The sequence below is a fragment of the Amblyomma americanum genome, chromosome 5 (assembly GCF_052857255.1).
Source record: "Amblyomma americanum isolate KBUSLIRL-KWMA chromosome 5, ASM5285725v1, whole genome shotgun sequence".
Taxonomy (NCBI): domain Eukaryota; kingdom Metazoa; phylum Arthropoda; class Arachnida; order Ixodida; family Ixodidae; genus Amblyomma; species Amblyomma americanum.
In genome coordinates, this window is record NC_135501.1 from 108,623,848 (window position 1) to 108,643,462 (window position 19,615).

A 19,615-nucleotide genomic window follows, 5' to 3' on the forward strand; every position below is an offset into this window, starting at 1 on the left:
TTATACGGTTCAAGTTAAGCATCTTCTGTATTCATATCTTTTAAAACATTACATTCACGGCTCACAGGCGTTACAGAGCCAGGATTTCTTTTCTAATACGCAGTTAGGTAAGAGGAACGGAACGTTTTGAAACTTTTCTAGAGGGTTTGTTGCCTGTTAGAAATTGTCCTGACACTTTACATTCGTAAATGGCAGGATCTCACGCCCAATATTCTTTTATTAAGTGCTTGCCTAAATATTGAGTTTGGTATGGGTATAGGTACATTGTGCTCCTTCAGTATCCAGGGTAAACTACACACGATCATTTTTCCCACAGAAATAACTTCTGAACCATTTAATATACCGGAATAATGTTGTTTCGTTTGAAATATGCTCTATGTGACCAAATTTGAAAGCAGTTAAATTTTTCTAGGTAATCTTCTAAAATAGAAAAATATGGAAAGCAATTTCTATCTACCTGCAAAGAAAACCGTCCTTCAAAATTTTATTTACGCTAACCGTATCAATAAGGTGGAAAACATTGACACAACTACATTTTTTAATAACTTCCTTCAAGGAATTGAATTATGGCTTATAAACGGACAAACTTTCAGCCTTGTGTCAGCACCGTATTAGTGTAGCCCTTACAAACGAGCATGAAATGTCGAAATGAACAAAAAAGACCAAAGCTAATGATTAATAGTTGGTGATTTCACGAAAGAAAGTAACGCTTGCATGATTTTCTCTGGCGATGAGTTTTATGCAAACGTACCTCGGGGACCATTGGTGTCCAGCGTAGAGAAATTTAAAGAGACAGTAGCCCCATTTTAGAGTCGCTCAGATTACGCTGGCTAGCGTAAATGATGCTTTATTGAATCAAGTGTATAGCCGGAAAATATACTGAGGTTATCGGGCAGCTCATTCGTGGACACCGGATGCAGCACCGTGCTAATTAAGTCGTACCTGCCGCATGTCCTGGGGCTCTCGTGTTGTGGCTGCGTGCGACATCTGCGAGGTGCCTCGAGGTGTTTGTGGCGTCTTCACTGCCACGTGTCTCACCTGATGACTGCAAACATTGCACAAAGCGAGAGGATTGTTGCATGCAGGGTGTGGTTACGCATTTACCCCCCCCCCCTTACTTATTTCTTCTTGCATGCACTTCACCTCAAGACGATTACGGCAGTGTGAGGCACATGCTGACGGTGGTCATGTGAATAATGAAAGCAGGCACGCTCTCCTGCCTACTGCGTCTTCTCCAGCGCTGAATGCACTACAGGTCGCATGGTGAGAGCAAGCACTCTAACGTAGCGGTTTTCATTTTAATTTGCTTTTTATATTATCAAATACATTACAGAAAGCTATAAGGTTGCCTTCACAAAGAAAGTTGTAGAAATTTGTCCTGCACAAAAAAAAAGGCTCTTTGAGACGACAATAGCCTCTGCATATTGGAATTGCCAATGATCCAGTAATTGAACTTCGAAAGAGAGTGTTTGTCCTCGTAAATGCGGGTGATTTTTCCGGCCAGTATTTTAGAAGGCATATATGAATTGTCGATAGAAAGTTGCGTCTTTGAGACACCGCTTCATTGCGCAGCGTTTGAAAGGATAAAGGTCAAAATTTTGTAAAGGGAATGTTGGAATTGGAGGTGAATACAGCCAGATTTCATGCATAGGCACCGCTTAGATGGTTCCGTTCCGACTAGTAGAAACCTCCTTCGCGCCATGCAGTGACAAAATGTAGTGGTGCTGGCATACATAACGACCGCCTAAATCTCCAAACGACTAAACTGACGTGCCGCCATGCGCAGCACAAAACGCGTCGATCATTTCGGAATGTACTAAAACCGGGCTTAATGACTTCCATCTGCGCACGTTTAAGAAGTTTGTACGCGCGAGCTACATTCTAAGCTTATCGATATATTGCGTCAAAGTATAAGCAATTCACTTTTTGCTTTGCATGCGCAAAGCGCGCTGGACCATCTGGCCAAACATAGCAGCTAAACTCCCAAGGTTTAATTTTGGCCCTCGCATCTTAGCAAAGTGAGTGAAAGCGCCATCGAGTGATTTAAGAGTGTACATGCGAATTGCAGAAAAACCCTCCTTTCCCATGAAACGAGCTACCCTGCTATAAAGCGCGTCACCTACCAGGTGCTATCATTTCTTCCCACGGGCATTTGTTGTTTCTTGGAGGTGCAGTCACCGGTTATGACTTTGCTGATGGGTGCAAGAAGCCGCGCAAGCTTCCATTTCACCATCTATTTCTGCTCTTCCTTCTATCACGCAAATACACCAACATCTGGCGGCGTCACTTTTACCCAAAACCATACTTCGCGAATAAAGATATAGAAATCCTCCGCTGAGTTCAATGACACAGAGCTCTTAAGTATATAAGTGAGTAAAAAGTAAGAATTTCGAATTCCTGCATGTGTCATGATTTGGCCTCTAAGTGCTACTGGATACCTAATTAACGGAATTGCTGCCGTGAATGTATGTCATGAACTGATTGTTCTAGCTTTCCGACTGCTAGCGAACGGGTGCGAGGAACAGCCTGTGTCACCATTGTGTTCAGCACTCGAGAGTCGCACTTGCGTGCATAAAATAGGACACCTTGTAGTAGCTTCAAGCTTTCTGACGTAACACTCACGCGAAATGGGAGCCATGTAGACCTCCAAACAAGGTGGACAAAGGCACATTGCATTGCCCGTAAGCCATGGGCCACTTTCTAATTTCTGGTTTTAGTGCGTACTGCATGCACCCTGCTCAAGCACTTTTCACGAAAGCGCCACATTTCATGAAATGTGACTCAGACGGTACGCCACGAGAGATGAGAGAAGAAAACGACGCATTCAAGGTAGTAATGCAAGGAAATAGGTTACGTGCGCGGCTGAAAAATTTGCGGCCACGCTTGAATGTCGCACTTAAATTCAATTCGCATCGCTGCAAAAAACATGGGATTTGTGACAAAAAAAAGCTAATGTACGAGGGATAATTCGGAATTCGACACAAACCAGCAAACGAATTCTAGGCCACCGTCAGTTGGTGTTTTGGTTTGCGCAGAAAACTAATTCGTGGCTTCTCTTTACGTCGTTAATTGTAGTTTTAACCGTACACTTAAATATTATTTCTTCCCACTGGCTATTGGAGTATGCAATTCGCTGCCCGCATGACATTGTGAATACCATGTTCGTATATCTGCTAACGAACAAAATTTAACTGCTATTTCAGACATGAGATATTCTTGTTGTCTTTGGTGCGTTCATTTTCACTGTATAATGGTTCCTGTTTTTGCTCCACTTCCGTGCTTGCTTCTCGCTTTACATTCATCAGTAGACTCCGTATGGGTCTGTGCTTGCCTACAGTAGGACTAAGTGCATAAAAATTCAACGACACTGTTGACATTAAAAATTGATGAGAGGGTTAAGCTCTTCTGTTACAAACTTCAGTGGGAGAAGTCCGCGTGATCAAAATTGGGCGCAAAGAAGGTTTTGCAAAAAGATGTAATGTTGCACAACCCAAGGCTTCCGCTCTCCTCCACTTGAAGGCGGTCGTTCTCATGTCCACGTGTTACGGAGTCATCACTATATCAGCCAGTTACGCTTATTATGAAATTAGCCTACTGCGCAAAATTCTGGTTCAAATTGTGTAAATAAAGTTGCTCAACGCTTCAGCAGCCAGCGGGCAAAGTTAAGCCGCGATAGCGACTTGCGGTAGAAATGAAATGTAAAATGGCTGGCGCATTCTACACCCTTTGTCCGTAAAGTTTTGAGGCTGATTTATCTTCTTCTTTAGAAATGATTCCCCAAAACCAATGTTGGTGCGTATGTGTCGCGCCATCTTTTCAGGATAACCTGAGCTGTTTATGTTAATTGCTGTAACTGCTGCTAGATGGCACTATTTGTTAAAATACGTTGTCACTAGTGGTCTGCACATTCTACTGTGAGTGAATGTGAAGAGATGGACGTCCACATCGAACAGACAGTAAACAAAAATTCGGTGTGATGCTTGGCAAGACAGAGGCACAGAAGTATGAGCTGCTTCATGATGCTTATGGCAACAAGAAATTATCGCGGGTGCGAGTTCTGACTCGCACAAGAGGTTAGTTTCGGCGAGAACGTCGGTGGGAGACGACACAAGGCAGGGGCGCCCTTCAACCTCACGAAATGATAACAACTTGGCTCTGATCAGTGAAATCGTACAGCATCTTTCTGATTCTCTCGACATAAGTAAGACAACATGCCACAAAATTTTGCGTGAGAACTTGGGGAAGCAAAAGCTGAATGCCGGACTTGTGCCGCACTCCCTCACAAAGAACCAGAAGAACACGCGGGCATCATTGAACGCTGATTTGCTCTCCGAGGCAGAGAAGGATGCTGCATTCGTCGACAGCATCATAGCTGAAGGCGAAATATGGTCTTTTCAATACGATTTTCAAACAAAGATGCAGAGTGCCGAATGGCGGCGTCGAGAAAGGTGCGGAGAGAGAAGACCAAAATGAATACGATGCTGATAGTTTTTTTCAATTCCAGAGGTGTCATAAAGCAAGAGTTCGTCCCACAAGGGCAGACGGTGAATCACGAGCACAGCATTGCTGTACTTTCCCATCCGCCATACTCGCCTGACGTCTCCCCATGCGATTTTTTCTCCTGTTTCCTCGTGTGAAGACAGCCCTAAAAAGTCGCTGGATGGGGAGCGTGGAGGCCATTCAAAACGCCAATACAAAAGAGCTGACAGTCCTCCCAAAAGAAGCGTTTTCCAACTGTTTCCAAGACCTCAAGAAGCGTGGAAGCTTTGGATAGACAGCAAGAGAAACAGTTTCAAATTGATAGTGCACAAATTATTTCAATGTTAAGCGCTTTTTGTTTTCAATAGACTCAGTCTCGGACAAAGGTTTTAAATCGCTCGGTCCAGTATACTCGAGCCGCCGAAGCGAAGAGAGATACCTTGCGGCTTTTCTCTCAAAGAACCGTGTCCGACGTAAATGTATGGGCGAACAGGCCAACATATTAAGGAGGACGCACTCTGCATATCTCGACAACAGACATGTTGCGTCCAATTGCGCTCTCATTCCGTTCTGTGTCTGTTTTCATGGTCCTTCCACTGATTCTCTCGCCTGAACATTATCGTCATAGCAGTGACACCTAGTGAGCAGTTTCCCCAAGTTTGGGCCGGCGTTTACATTTGCTACGAAATTATCCATTTAACGGCCCGAAAAAACAGGCTTTTATTGCACTAAATACAGTCATTAATAAAACAAAATGTTTGCTGGTCCCGCAGCTGGGGAGCTTTGACTTACTCAAGACGGAGCAAAGTAAATTCTTTACCCGGGCGCTTCACTTTTCATGTTGAACTAAACCGGTCGCTGCCAAGACGTGTGGCAGTGCAACGTATCGCGCAACCTTTGTGGACAGGCAACAAGAATCGTCTAATATCAAGCTACCGGTATCTTATGCGTCAGTCAACAGGCGACTGTTACTTAAATGCAATCAATCACTGGAAAATTCCGGATCGTGCTGCCACCAAGCGCGTCCGCAGAATTTTTTGGAGGGAGAGAGAAGGATAGACGCCCGTTGCTTATAGTGACCAGGAGAGAAGAGAAACGGTAGGCATCCACCAAAAAGGCCCTATTTGCGGTACAAAGTTTACAGATCAAATAAAGTTCAGAAGCGGCAAAATAGCGCTGTGCTTATAGAGGACACATTGGGTTTTATTGTTGAGCAATACACTGAACTTTGCAAACAAAATGTGGAAAATTACTATTGATTCGTTAACAAGGGTGGGTAGTCTCGTTGAGTGCGGGTTCATGACTCAAGCGAGTTAATGACAAGCGCACAACACAATGTAATCGTCATCAGCAGCAGCCTGGCTACGCGCACTGCAGGACAAAGTTCTTTCCTATACTATGAAATTAACTCTGTTTTGTGCCAACTGTAACGCAATCCTAGCCCTGCAAACTTCTTAATCTCGTTCGCCCGCCTAAGTCTCTGCCGCCAGCAGTTATTTTAACTTCGCATTAGAAGCGTGGTCCAAGCCCATTTTTTCTCTTGAGTTCAACTAAGGTGTCATTGACCCACGTTTCTTCCCTGACCACCCCTGCCCTCTCCTTATCCGTAAGGGTTACACGTATTATTTTCTCTTCCATAGATCGCTGCGTTAGACACAATTTTGAGCTGAACCCCTTTCGTTAGCCTGAGTGGTTTTGCTCCGTAGGTGAGTACCGGTGAGATACAGCTGTGATGTGGTTTAATTCTTGAGGGATACTGGTAAACTCCCACTCATGATCTGAGAGAACCTTACGAACTTACTTCATCTCATTCTTCTAATTATTTCAGAAACATGTAACTGCAGCCAGTAAGACTTCCTTGAATATCATCTGGAGACGCCTTCGATTTTTCTGGGCAAACTGCGTGATGACAAGGGTCATAGACATTACTGTGTTTCACTGCATGATCTTGGTGCGCACACATCATACAAAGGCCGTTCAGCCTGTCATTTCTCATTGTGAAGTGTAGCGACGTTATAAAGGGGCTCTGAAAGGGGCTCTAATAGAGTTGCAGTATGGCTGGGATGTTAAAGCATGCCTCTTCACGAATGCTGTCCGGAAAGAAATTTTCTAATGCGCTTTGTAGAAGCTTAGTTATCAATAGTCAAAGTTTGAATTGCAGCCTCTTCGCATCTTTCTCTCTCCTCTGGTTCCTTTTTGCACGGTTGAAGGTCGGCGCTCCTCAGACGGCCCCACCTCCGACAGCGGAGCATCCTCATTTGCCGGAGCTACGCACATTATTGTGCGCGGCCACGGTAGCTACCTTACACCTGAAAGAATCCAACTAGTAGCCACCTCTCAACATGCATACGTAGATGCGAGCGACGGAGGAGGGTGCGAGCATGAAAAGGTCGGCGGGAAGGGATCGTCAACTTTCGCGCGTTATTGTGGGTCCTCTGCTCCGCGTAAAAGTGTATTATTTGGCTCAGGTTTTCATGACAACACAATGCAATTATTGAGCGATTTGTTGTGCTTTCCTCGAAAGGTGTTTCAGAGCCCTTTTAAGGCGAATTCCTTAAATGGGAGATGAACTCGTCCGTCCGTCTATTACGCTCTTCAACTCGATGAGAAAAAAAAATCTTCATGCACGGTGGGATTTGAACCACCATTATTCCGGTCCGCAGCCGAGCGAGCCAACGACTATGCTACTTCCTGCCAATGCATGTGTAGTTCTCCTTGTGTAGAACACTAGAGAGTGTTTGCAGAAAAGCGTCGAATCAGGCGGATGCCTCCCAAACGCCATCCAGTGTCTCCAGCATTTAAGATTCACAAACGACTGTGTACTAAATAACATCTTACGTTCACACCAGCCACACAAGCAGCAATCCCGCGCTAAAGTCTTTCGCCTCACCGCACTTAAGGTCAACAAAGTGCCCCCCTGAATTTTTCACGGTTCTTATAGCCCTGAAGGTGCGTTCAGTGGCGCAGATGATAACTGGTAAGACCAGACGTACTCAATGGCTATTGCGTTTGCCGGGAATAACGTCGTGGCCGGAAGTAGAAGTTTCGAGCAGTACCCTGTTTTGTTCCGCCACATCTCATACCAGAAGATGTCCTCTTCCTGAATGTTTAAGATGCAGTAAAAGCCTTGGAGTTCTTCAGCGAGGACAATAAACTCAACACGGCTCACATACTTCAATATTCTAGGATGCAGCCTGAGAAGTCTGTTGCTCTTTGGGTTGCTTTCACAAAAGCGGCCGGCCAATGAAGCGTTGAGATAGTCTGAGTTGGGCGCGTATATTGTTACACGTTAATATTTCTCCGGCGACTGAATCACGTAGTTTCTGGGGTTGCCTGATGAGAGGCTTGCCTAGGTACATATATCAACCCTTTTATGCGATTGGCAGCGTCACTACCCTCAGGACCCCAGTGAGCATTCGCAGAACAAAGCGACGCAGAAACGGCAAAGGGCGCCTTTCGCTGTCGCTGAGTACGCAAGCCAATGGGAGAAGACTGCAGGCCACTTGTTGCGAAAAGTCCTCTTGTCAGGTGCTACATCTTAGTAATATGCAGGATCCGGGGGTACATGGGTTAGACAAAAGGTGCAACCACAATCAGTACGATATGTCTGCGTTCTCTGCTTTGTCTAGAAACTCTCCCAAGTTATAAACTTCAAACAGGCGAGTGTGACTGCAATTTAATCATAAGCAAGGAGAAGGCATACTACGCCGTGGCTTACTACGTCGCGGGAGCTCACTGCTGCTGAAGTCACATCCGAATAGTCAAAGACGTTAGCTGGCTAGGGAATGCTTGGTATTTGTTAGCGAAGGGACGAGGTGGACGCATCAGTGAAAGTGCTCACAGTGTAAAAATATAAAATTCAGGCAATTTGGGTCAATTAGCTTAGAACCTTTTGTGCTTCCTCTTTATAGCTTCCTCCGACTACTCATCTCTTTCTGTGATCTCACTAGTGGCCGTGTTACGAATTTAAGATTAGCCTCTTTGCTTATTGTATTCGTTGCTTGTTTCATTCTTCTTGCTGGCATATTCCACCGCAATAGCGCACGTATTGCTCCAGGCTGTACACACGCGCCACAGCTGTGTTGATGACAGTGCGGTTCTCAGGGTTTTATATTGTTTACAATTTTATTAAGTGCTTGACACTCATTATAATACACAGAAAACGAATGAGGGGTAAAATGTTATGTAATAGGCTCTTCCAGTGATAAAAAGGCGTATGTAATGAGCTTTCTCATTTAGATAGGTAAGAATGTTTAAATTAGAACACCGCTTCATTTAAGGTGGATGAAAATAACGTGATTTGCTATTTTAGTTCCATAAAATGACCTTCTTAATTGGATACCGCTGGGTCCCTTTGAATTTCACAGCAGTGCAAGCTACAAGCTTTTTGGGGGCCATATATTAAGTCACGTTTGTGGGGGTTGAGGGACAGTGCAGTAGAAACTTTGAAAAGAGAGAATTTCGATTACACTTATCCGGAAATTTATAGCAAAAGTGATTTTTTCGCAAAAGAAAATGCATTAACGTCTTTGAATCTAGAAAGAGAGAACGTCGAATATTTGCAAGAATCGTTCGTTACCTTCAACGGTCAGCACATCTACTCTTACACTGATGTAACATGAGTAAGAAGCTTAGTCATAAGGTTCAATGTGCACAGTGCGCTCGCAATCTTGAGTTCGTCGAACGGATAAGCAGGACTTCAGTGCATTGATCAAGCTCTGTAGCTCGTTCTAGTGCACTGAAAATAAAATGACTTGCCGCAGAGCTTTGCACTGTTTTCTGGTCTGTGCAGAATGCCGCTGGCACGCAGCGTTATTTCTTTATTTGGGATGCAAGACGCAACCCGATTTATTTCTAAAGATCGGAGCCAGGTGGAAGCAATTTTACGTTGTTGCAGACTTTTATGGTTGCGCCATATCTCGAAGGTTCATAGCCAGCTTTTCAATGCGGACAACAGAGGCAGGAATATTTTTCGAAGAGCGAAGATCGCGCTTTCTGCTATCCACACTGCCGAGTAATTCAGCTCTTAATGGGCGCGAGTCTGCTAAATAAGCAGTGGGTTTGTCACATATATTAATGAGCCTAAATTAAGTTTTAAAGAAAAGAGTTGTGAAGAAGACAACGTGGATTAACCGAAGAATAAAGAAGATGAAGAAGAAGCATTCGGTGAGGTGTAGAGAGATGATTGGTGGAGAAGCATTCGGTGAGGTGGAGAGAGATGATTGGTGGAGAAGAGAAGAAGAAGACGACAAGGCTTACGAGTACTAATGCGAAGGCTATTAAAGGGCGTGTGAGAGCGAGGCACGGGGGGAAATGAAGAGAAGCAGAGGCTCCGGCGGGTCAGGGACACATCGGATGGAAGAGAGCGACGCCGGCTATTGCTCCGGTGAGCTCGCGTTCTACGACTTCGCATCGTGGACTTCCTGCTTTGCCTGAGCCTGTTCCGTAGAGTCAGGGGTGTCTCCAGCGCCAGGGGTGTCTCCAGCGCTGTTGCCACCCATCCGGTTGGTGCCCGCGATACCATAAACACCGCTATCACCTCCACGGGCGCTTGGACGGGGAGCTTGTACTACGCAGCCGGCGACGCCGTCAGCGACACCAGCCCAAGCGAGAAACTGACTGCACCCGTCTGAGCTGTCGCGGGCCTTTCCTCCTTTCGATGTTCTTTAACGTTGACCATCCTCCACTCGGGATCGGGGTCTTCGACACTTCTTGCACCCGTAACGTTCCCCAAGATGAGATCGTAGATGGGTTGGTCTACGGATTTTGCCACTACCTTCCCAGTATAATATGGCGTGTACACTAGAATCCTGGTTTCAGGAAGGTACATCAGTCTGCAATCTACAAGAGTGACAGCCGACGCTTTCCCTTTAAGATCCTCGTCTTTCACCAGGCTTCTCCGAACCAAAAATGTGTTGGCTCCGCTGTCTCTAAGAACCAATATAGGACGGTCCCCTATTTGCCCAACCGCCACCGGCATTGCTGCTTTCGACTTGGGTGTTCCACTCACCGCCTCATTTTCCAGCGGCGTTAGCTCTCCTTTCAGCTGTGGAACTCCGGGTGGCGTGACAAGCTCTACCCTAGAGTCGAAAACGCATGCAGCTCGGTCCTGCGTTTTTTGTCGGCACTCACCCAGAGTATGACCCCTCTTCTTAGAAGCTTGACACACAACCTGTGTTTTTTGGGCAGCGCTACTTGTCCGAGTTTCACCTGCACGATGTCGCACCTGGCCGCAAAGAAACCACCTTACTGGCGCCTTAGATGCCCCGCCATGTGCTCTTAGTTTTGCCGCATCTGTTACTAGGATCTTTTGGGTTTCCTCTTTTGCCTTACTCAAATTTCTTAGTCCTTGAGCCTCGAGGAATTGGTCTGCAGTGTCGGCAAGCTCTTCCAAAGAAAACAACTTTCTTTCAGGAATAGCGCTAGCTTTGAGCTGCAACATGCTAAAAATTGTTCTGTGACCAGCTTGTCACGCACCCCTTCAAAACTCCTTTCTGTGTTTGACATATCAAGCCACCTATCAAAAGAGTTGGTCAGCCTGCATAAAACTGCTGAGCGGTTTCCGAATCCACAGCCTTCGCGGTGTCGAAATCTTTCACGAAAACCCTCTGCTGTAAGCCTCAATCTTTAGAGGTGTGCCTTTTTGACTTTCTCGTTGTCCATGGAATCAGAAGCTGGCATCCCTCCAAACACATTCAGTGCCTCTCCGACTAAGCACATGCTCACTGCCGTGGCCCATTCACTGCGATCCCAGCATTGCCCCAAAGCTATCCGTTCGAGTCGTTGCAGATATGCGTCCAGATCATCTCTTTTGTCATCGAAAAGAGCCATCAGCTTTCTTGGGCAAACTCTGGCCGGTCAAGGAGATTTTGTACCCGCTAAGGAACGCTGATTATTGTCAGTGATCTCCTCATATCCTCCCGCGACATGCGAATGTTTCCACAATATAAACTCCTTCTTCAGTTCTATTCTTCTTTTCTCCTGTTCTGCCTCCCGAGCTCTTTCCTCTTCTCACTCCTCCGCCTCGCGAGATCTTTTCTCTTCTCGCTCTTCTACCTCGCGAGCTCTTTTCGCCTCGCGTTCCTCTGCTTCACGAGCGTCTGCGCGTGCTTACGCCCTTTCTTCTCTCTGCCTCCGCCGCTTCTTTCTAATCGTCACAGTGACGCATCGCCTCTTCCTTGCTTAAGCCTAGTTTAAACGCCAGCTCTAGCGTTTTTGCGAAGTCCGTACTTTCTGCCGTCGAGAGATCGGAAAGATCCGAGACAAAGCAAAAAAAAAAACGAAATGAATCTTGGCACAGGCTCGCCACTTATCTTTGTCACGGATCTCCCCGGAGGAGACTCGGACCATCCCCGCTCTGCGACTGCACAGCCAGCAACACGCAGCTTTCCTGGGCTCCTCCACCACGGCAGAGTTGATGGGGATCCGGCTCAGGCTGGACCTGCTGCTCACCCTCGGCCCTCCGCCGCCCAGGAGTGCTCTGCTGTGCGCCTCCCGCGCCGCCCTCAGCCGCCTGCAATCTAACGGCCGCGGTACCCCACTAGTGCGGGAAATTCGCTCGCGCATCAAGCGCCTCGCGCAGAGAGGTTGTGCCGTGCGTGCACAGTGGGTGCCCGGTCACTGCGTCATCTCCGGCAACGAAGAAGCTGACGACCTCGCGACCGCTGCACACCAACTACCTGCCAGCGATCTGCCCCTTGCGCTGGAGGACGTGCGTGCGGCCATTCACGACCATCTCCGAAAGCAACACCCCGACCCACGCATCGCGGGAGGTGAGCGCATCGACAGTGTCACCGGCTGTCGCGCACTTACACGGTCACAACGTGCAATGATCCTCCGCGCGCGCATTGGCTGCGTGTGGCCCGGGGAACGACGGGTGCTTCACGGAATCGCGACGAGTGATGTGTGTGACGGATGCGGTGCAGTGGAAACACTAGAACATCTGCTCCTTCGCTGCTCCGCGTTCGCCGATGCTCGTCGCGATATGCTCGCGGCCTGTAGGGCGCAGGGCATACTACCAGACTCCATCAAGACGCTATTGTGGCCGCAGGGCAGTGCGCGCACTCGTGAGCGAACTTTGGTGAGCCTCTGTGCATTCCTCGAACACACGGGCTTGACGTCCCGTCTGTTCTCCGTCAGGTAGTTACACGCAGTGACCGAACGCTCCGCGAGTTCTACCTTGAACGATTAATAACTGGACGCCCCACTCCAGTTGTAACCTACACAGTGCTGTGCGCGTGTGTGATTTAATTCCTCTAAAATGAACTAATCAGGCGCACAACCTGGACACATTTCTTATTGTGTAAATAGTTTGTACATATTACTTCTCCCCCTGTCCTCTATTCCTGTCCCCTCACATCTTTCATTTCATTTCTCCATTCTGCCTGCTGTTCTTTATTCCCGCTGCCCCAGCTCAAGTGCTTCAGTATCGATGGCAGATGCCGGGGCTAGCAAAAATCTTTTCCTTCCTTTTTACTATTATTGTTAATAAAACTACTACCACCACCACCGAAAGAATGGACTAGGCGACAGGTGTACCCACAAAAACGGACATTTAATACACCCTACGTGACACACACACTAGAACACAATACTAACAAAACTAACACAAAGCACAAACGCTGTAAATACACACGACCATGGCACACTGCTACCAGCGTCTACTACTAGCGTTCTATTATTAGCGGTCGGCGTTCGTGCTCACGTTTGGTTCGATGCGTTGAATGGATGCAGTAGTCGCCATCGAGGCGGCGTTTGGCGTGCTTGGACTGGCGTCGCTGGCGGCGTTCGACGCGCTTGGGCTGGCTTCTCTTTCGGCGTCGCTGGCTGCGTAGTACAAGCTCCCCGTCAAGCGCCCGTGGAGGTGATGCCGGCGTTGTTGGCGTCGGGGGCACCACCCGTATGGCAGACAACAGCGCTGGAGACGCCCGTGGCCATAGCAGGTGGTAGCGTTGATTCCACGGAACGGGCTGAGGCACGGCAGGAAGTCCACGATGCGAAGTCGTAGAACGCGAGCTCACCGGAGCAGTAACTCAGCTATACTCCAGGATATGCGTAGCGAGAGGTACATGCGAACACATAGCTCTTGAGCTTTATTCTATGGCTGACGGGCTTCGTCACGTCAAGCAACGATTTCGGGGTCGTCCGAAGCAGCTTCTCGTAGCCGACGAAGATGCCGCGCGTCCTACACGCGAATACCATCAGGTTCTTCACCGATGGAGCACTCACTAACTGTGCGCATACACTTAGGGCTTTTATAACAGTCGGGTAATTACTCATTGGCATCCACCCGAGCGCAGCCAAACGGCTACAAAGGAAAGCTGCGTAGCTTTCTAAGGCTTTTTTTTACGTCAAGCTCAATAGCGAGACTCAAATGTAACACTGGCGCAACGGTGCAGCTGGTTGCCATGGTAACGGCGCATGCGTGGTTGTGAGGTGTGAAGTCATGCCTCATTATCGCGAATGCGCTGTTAGGATGACAACCAGTGTTGCGCCAGTGGTGCATTTGCGCCCGAATGGATGGATGGATCACAACTTTTATTTCCACCGGAAATGAAGACCAATTACTACTAAAGGCCTGCGTGCCAGGAACGGGGGCCAGAGATTCCGCGACTTAGATTTTGTCTCCTCACGGCCTCAGCCGCCGGGCGGATAGCTTGTTTCTGCCAAGCGGTATCTTCGCTCCGCAGCAGGGCTCCCCAGCTTTCTCCCCAGCGCTATGGCAACTTCTTCGGCCTTCTGTATATTGCGGCTGCAAATATTGGGTAGCTTTATAGAGATAGACAGGCTAGTTGGTGACTATTCGTAGAATGCATCTTGAAACAGCAAATAATAGTCAAGGGACGAGGAAGAAACCAACAGGACAGAGCGCGGAAGTTCAACTGGTTTATTATAACTGTTCGTTACAGTTATACAATCATCGTAATTACATTATAACATGACAAACGATCATCACGTAACACTGGTGCGCAGGCAAGTACGGGACATCATGCAATCTAGAAATGAATACTCTTTATCAGACAGGTAACCGAGGTTTTGCTGACACACGAGCCGGATTCCTTCTTGATGCATTAGGCCCCCTACACTTCTCTGCTTAGTTTAGACCCGAACTTGTTCCCGTACACGCCTGCGCAAAAGTGGTACGTAATGATCGTTTGTCATGTTAGAATCTGATTACGATGATTGTATAAATGTAACACGCTGTTTTAATAAACCAGTTAATGTTCCGCGCTCTGTCCTGTTGGTTTCTTCCTCGTCCCTTGTTTTTTTGCGCGGTTTCAAGAAGCGTTCTACGAATAGTGGCTGCCGACACGGCGATGCCTAATCCGTTGGCTACTAAGACAACCGCCGCGCCTGACTTCCCACTAGCCGCGTCCACGTAGGCGACCTCGTCGGACTTCAGGAATTCGAAGCGTTTTGTAAGCGCCTCGGTACTCTTATTCGTCCTTTCAGTGTTATGCTCCGGATGCATGCTCCTCACGAGAATGGGGGTGCACAATAGCTGGGAAGAATACACACAGGCAGTGGCGCCTGGCTGTGGATCTTGCCGTATGTCCCGCCTCTCTACCGCGTATGCTCCGTAAATCTCATTGCGGTTAACCACACTGAGGTTAACCGGTGACGAAATCGCTGGGATTTCATCTGTACTTGCAATATCTTTTGCTGAAACCAGCATCGTCTCTTCGCCGCAATAGCTCAGTGGCTATGGCACTCGTCTACTGAGCCGGAGTACCCGGGCTCGAGAGAGAGAGAAAAACTTTATTGAGGTCTCTTAAACAAGGAAGGAAGGCCTCAGACATTGCTGGCACATACCCACTACGGGGGAGTGGCCAAGACAAAGACGGTTAATTGCTGGATACAGAAAAGTATTAATAGGAAAAGGAGTGGTAATAGTATGTAGTCTGATAGATTGGAAGACGGAAGGAGAGGGTCCTGTTAACTTGGAGACCGAGGACGGGACAATCGCTTAATGTGCATAATAGTATACAATGCCTGTAATGTTTCAATGTCGTACTGACTGACAGCGGGAAGAAGAAATTACAATGGGAGTCGCTGCGTTTCTTGAAGAAAATTTTGCACAGCAGAGCGCACACTCCTGTCGCTTCGTCCAAACAAAGAAGCGCCAATGGAAAGAACCGCGGAGGACACAGGCAAGCCCAGTTGATGAAATGGAATTTGCAAAAGACGCTTCCTCAAATGAGAGAAGCGGCGACAGAAGAGCAGGAAGTAATTCATTGTCTCAGGTTCGGCACAAAAAAGGCACAGTGGGAAAGCCGCCAGGACAGACCTGTGTAAGTTGAAATTTAGAAGGGGAACCCGGCAACGCAAACGGGTGAAAGAGACCTCTAGTCTGTGCGAGCGCCAGTCTTTGCTACTCCAAAGATGCAGAAGATGCTGATATTCGGGAGAGGATATAAGAGCCGAGGCAGCAAATTCCTGAAATATTGAGTAGCTGCGAAACCTCACCGCAGCTGTATATGCACTCGTTGGCAGGACAGCAACAATTGGGCCGCAGAGAGAGGCTCTTGCTAAGGAATCTGCAACATCATTTACTTGAATGGCCATGTGACCTGGTACCCAAAGCACCTTACCGAATTTAGATGGAGCGGAATCTTGAACTTAAAGAGGCGTAATGCCCGATACTCAATGGGTGAGGATAATGAAGAGCAAACGGACAGAGAATCTGTCATTACCAGGACCTGGGAAACGGTAGTTTGTAATTTTCGTATGGCTAAGATTACTGCTAATAATTCAGCCAGAAAAATTGGAGTGAAATCAGGAAGACGGAGAGAAAAAGTCCAATCCAGTGAAGGCGAAATAATTCCCACACCTGCCTTTTTCGCGATACTGCGAGGCATCGGTAGCAATAAGAACATGAGAGGGAAGGGACCTTAGGTGGTCCTGCAACAGACCCTGAAGAAGCGGGAAGGGCTGCAGCTTTGCATTCGATGGGAAAATGTCATCGAATTCAATCAGGACAGATGATGAGTTGTTATACATTTGGCGGACATCTGTGAAGTGAATATTTAAGGGATCAAGGAGGGACTGCACGTAACATATCTGCGGAGCATGAAAACGAGACCAGGCGGCACTAAAAAAGGCGGAAGGCTGACTAAGAAATATAGTGGAAGCGTGAAGAGGTGAGTCGCGCAATTTTAAAAATGTCTGAACTGTTAAAAGGCAAAACATAGCTGATAACGATAGAATTCGCGCCTCAAGGTGCACAACAGCATTGGCGACATATTTTAGAAGACCCAGAAAAAGCCGCAACGCCTCACGCTCCAAAAGCACAAGAGGGCGAAGTTTATAGGCAGGAGCTCCTAAGAATAAAACACACCCGAACTCCAAAATCGGGCGGACGTACATTTTATAATTCATCAGAAGTGTATGCCTTCTCATGCATGGCCTAGCACTACAAAGCCTGCGTAGGATGCCAATAGCCCGAACTCCTTTCGCCGAAACTTGCTCAATGTGTGGCCGCCAGGATAGAGTAGAGTCATATATTACTCCGAGATACTTCACTGTCTGCACTTCAGGTATTATGTTATTTCTATAGACCAGGCAGATATTTACAGGAACAGAAATCGGAAAATTAACAATGTGCATTTCTTCACATTTAGGGACAGATGAATTCTTCCTAACCAGTTGTCAAGAACATAGAGATAATTTTGCAGGGTTCGATAAAGAGTGTGACTGTCACCTGCTGATGCAAAAAATGCAATATCGTCGGCGTACACATAAGTTTTCACATTTTGAATGCATGGAATTGAGCTTAGAAAAATGTTAAAAAGAACAGGTGAGAGAACTGATCCTTGCGGTACACCTCTTGTCTGTGGAAATCTCCTTGGGGAAACATTTTGGCAGCAGTAAAATTCTCTATTTTCCAAAAAAGTAGAAATACAGGCTACAAAATAGCTTGGGAAGTTCAGTTCCTGTAATCTTAGTAAAAGAGTCGAGTGCTCAACGCTGGCGTACGCTTTACTCACCTCCAAGGTGACAAACGCAGCAAACTGTTTTCTATTGCGAGCTAATTTATTATGACTCTCTAGGACAGTATTAGCACACCAAATTGAACAACTCGGCCTGAAACCAATTTGACATGGATTCAAGAGGGCGTTTTCCGAAACGAATGACATGACAAGGCTGAGAAGGACCCTTTCCACCAATTTCACTAGGTTTGATGTTAATGAAATAGGGCGTATGTTGTCTAAAGTTAAGCCCTCCCCTTGCTTTTTAAGCAATGGAATTATTTCATCAATACGCCACTCATGAGGTATCCAGGGTCCTTTGATGGAATGTATAACTAGAGCCGACAGGTCTGCAGGAGATTCATTGAACAAAATTTTGATCATAGATGAAGTGACCTTATCGGGGCCAGGAGCCGCTGGGTATAAGCGCAGGACCATTTGCGACAGCTCAGGCATAGAGAACTCAGTGAAATCACTTGAGCTGCATGTGAATATAGCAGGAGAAGGTAGAGTAGATGTAAAGCGAAGCTCTAGACCACACACAATATCCTCTAAAGCCTTTGCGATGTCAGCAGGGAACTGAACGAGGGATTCAATGTTGGCAGCCGGTGGAATCACCTTGTTGAGCTTCATGAAAAAACAAATCTCATTTATTTCCTGATTGTGAAAGGAAACCATAATGATTTGTATGATACTCCTCTTTTGCACGGGCGACAGTGCGCTTAAATGTTGCTGCAACATACTTATAATGCAACCAATTTTTTGGGCATTGATTGATGAGAAGTTTCTTCCAAGCTGCTTTCCGTCGTCTATATGCACGCGTGCACTCAGCATTCCACCAATTGTTCGCGATTGCACCCTTGGTTCTCTTAACCAAAAATTCAAATTTTTGCCTTGCTTGGTCCAGTAGTGAACATAGATGAGCAGCCTTGCTTTCGGCACTTGTCTGAGCTCAAGGGTCTGAATTGATTTGGAGGGCTGATTTTAGCGTGTCTTTAAACCAACTGTAATTTATTAACGTGCGCTGACGTCTCTAAAAAAGAGTTAATTTACACGCAAACTTGAAACTAATCGGTAGATGATCACTGTTTGTTGCACAGTCAAAAGGCGCCCAAGACATAACAGACTCCTTGGGAGGAAAAAGTTAAATCCAAGGCAGAGCGGCCTTGACTCCGGACAAGCGTTGGCTATCCGGAGTTGTTGAAGATCAAGTTGTTGTTAGAAGCCCACTCAAATAGTCTAGAACCAAAGCTGTCTGTTTTAAACCACCACGTCACATATTGCGAATTGAAGTCTCCATGTAATAAAACCTGAGATCGGCTACTAGATATGAGTGAGTCAAGGGGCCGAGTGTCACGCACTCCAGACGGGAAATATGCATTAGCTACCATAAAGGGCTGCTGACTTGGATCACTGAGGTCAACCGCAAGGATTTCACATTCATTGTTCGCATATTGGAAAGAAATGCATGCCCTGTGGCAAAACTTTGTAGAGATAAGCACTAACAACCCTCCCCCCATGGTGATGACCGGTCAAGCCGGAACGGACGGTAATCCTTGAGATTATAATTGAATTTTGTTGTTAGCCATGTTTCCTGTAAAGCAACTAAATCTGGTAGAAGCTGATTGCATAGGACAACTTAAATCTCTTGAAGCTGAGAATATAGATCGACAATTCCTCGTTAGTACACTTAAGAACCCAATCTTGGAGGAAGAGCCGCAGCAGCGACTGACTTTTCTAGTAAACAGCGTGCGCTAAGAGGACGTACACAGGAAATTTGGAGACAGTCTGGTCTTAGCATTTTGACTTGCGTTACTTTTTGTAGTCTTTGACTGGGGGCAAGATGGACCCGCAATATTCAGAGGAGACCCAATTCGTTTCCGGGCGCGAAGATCAGACTCCATATCCATACAGTCCATAGAGGATGCGTCCATAACGCTGTTCGATGGAGAGGCCTGAGAGGTATTTTTTTGCTCACTTTCTTCTTCGCCCTGTGGGGCGGAATCTATTACAACAGATGGAGGAGTGCCTTCCGAAGCCAAAGATGGCAAGAGCGGAGCGGTGGACACCTGCAGAAGATTGGCCATCTGAGCAGCTATGACCTGCGAAATGCACGTGGATAACGTTTCCATTACATTTGCTACAGCTTTCTCTACTGCCGCTGTAAT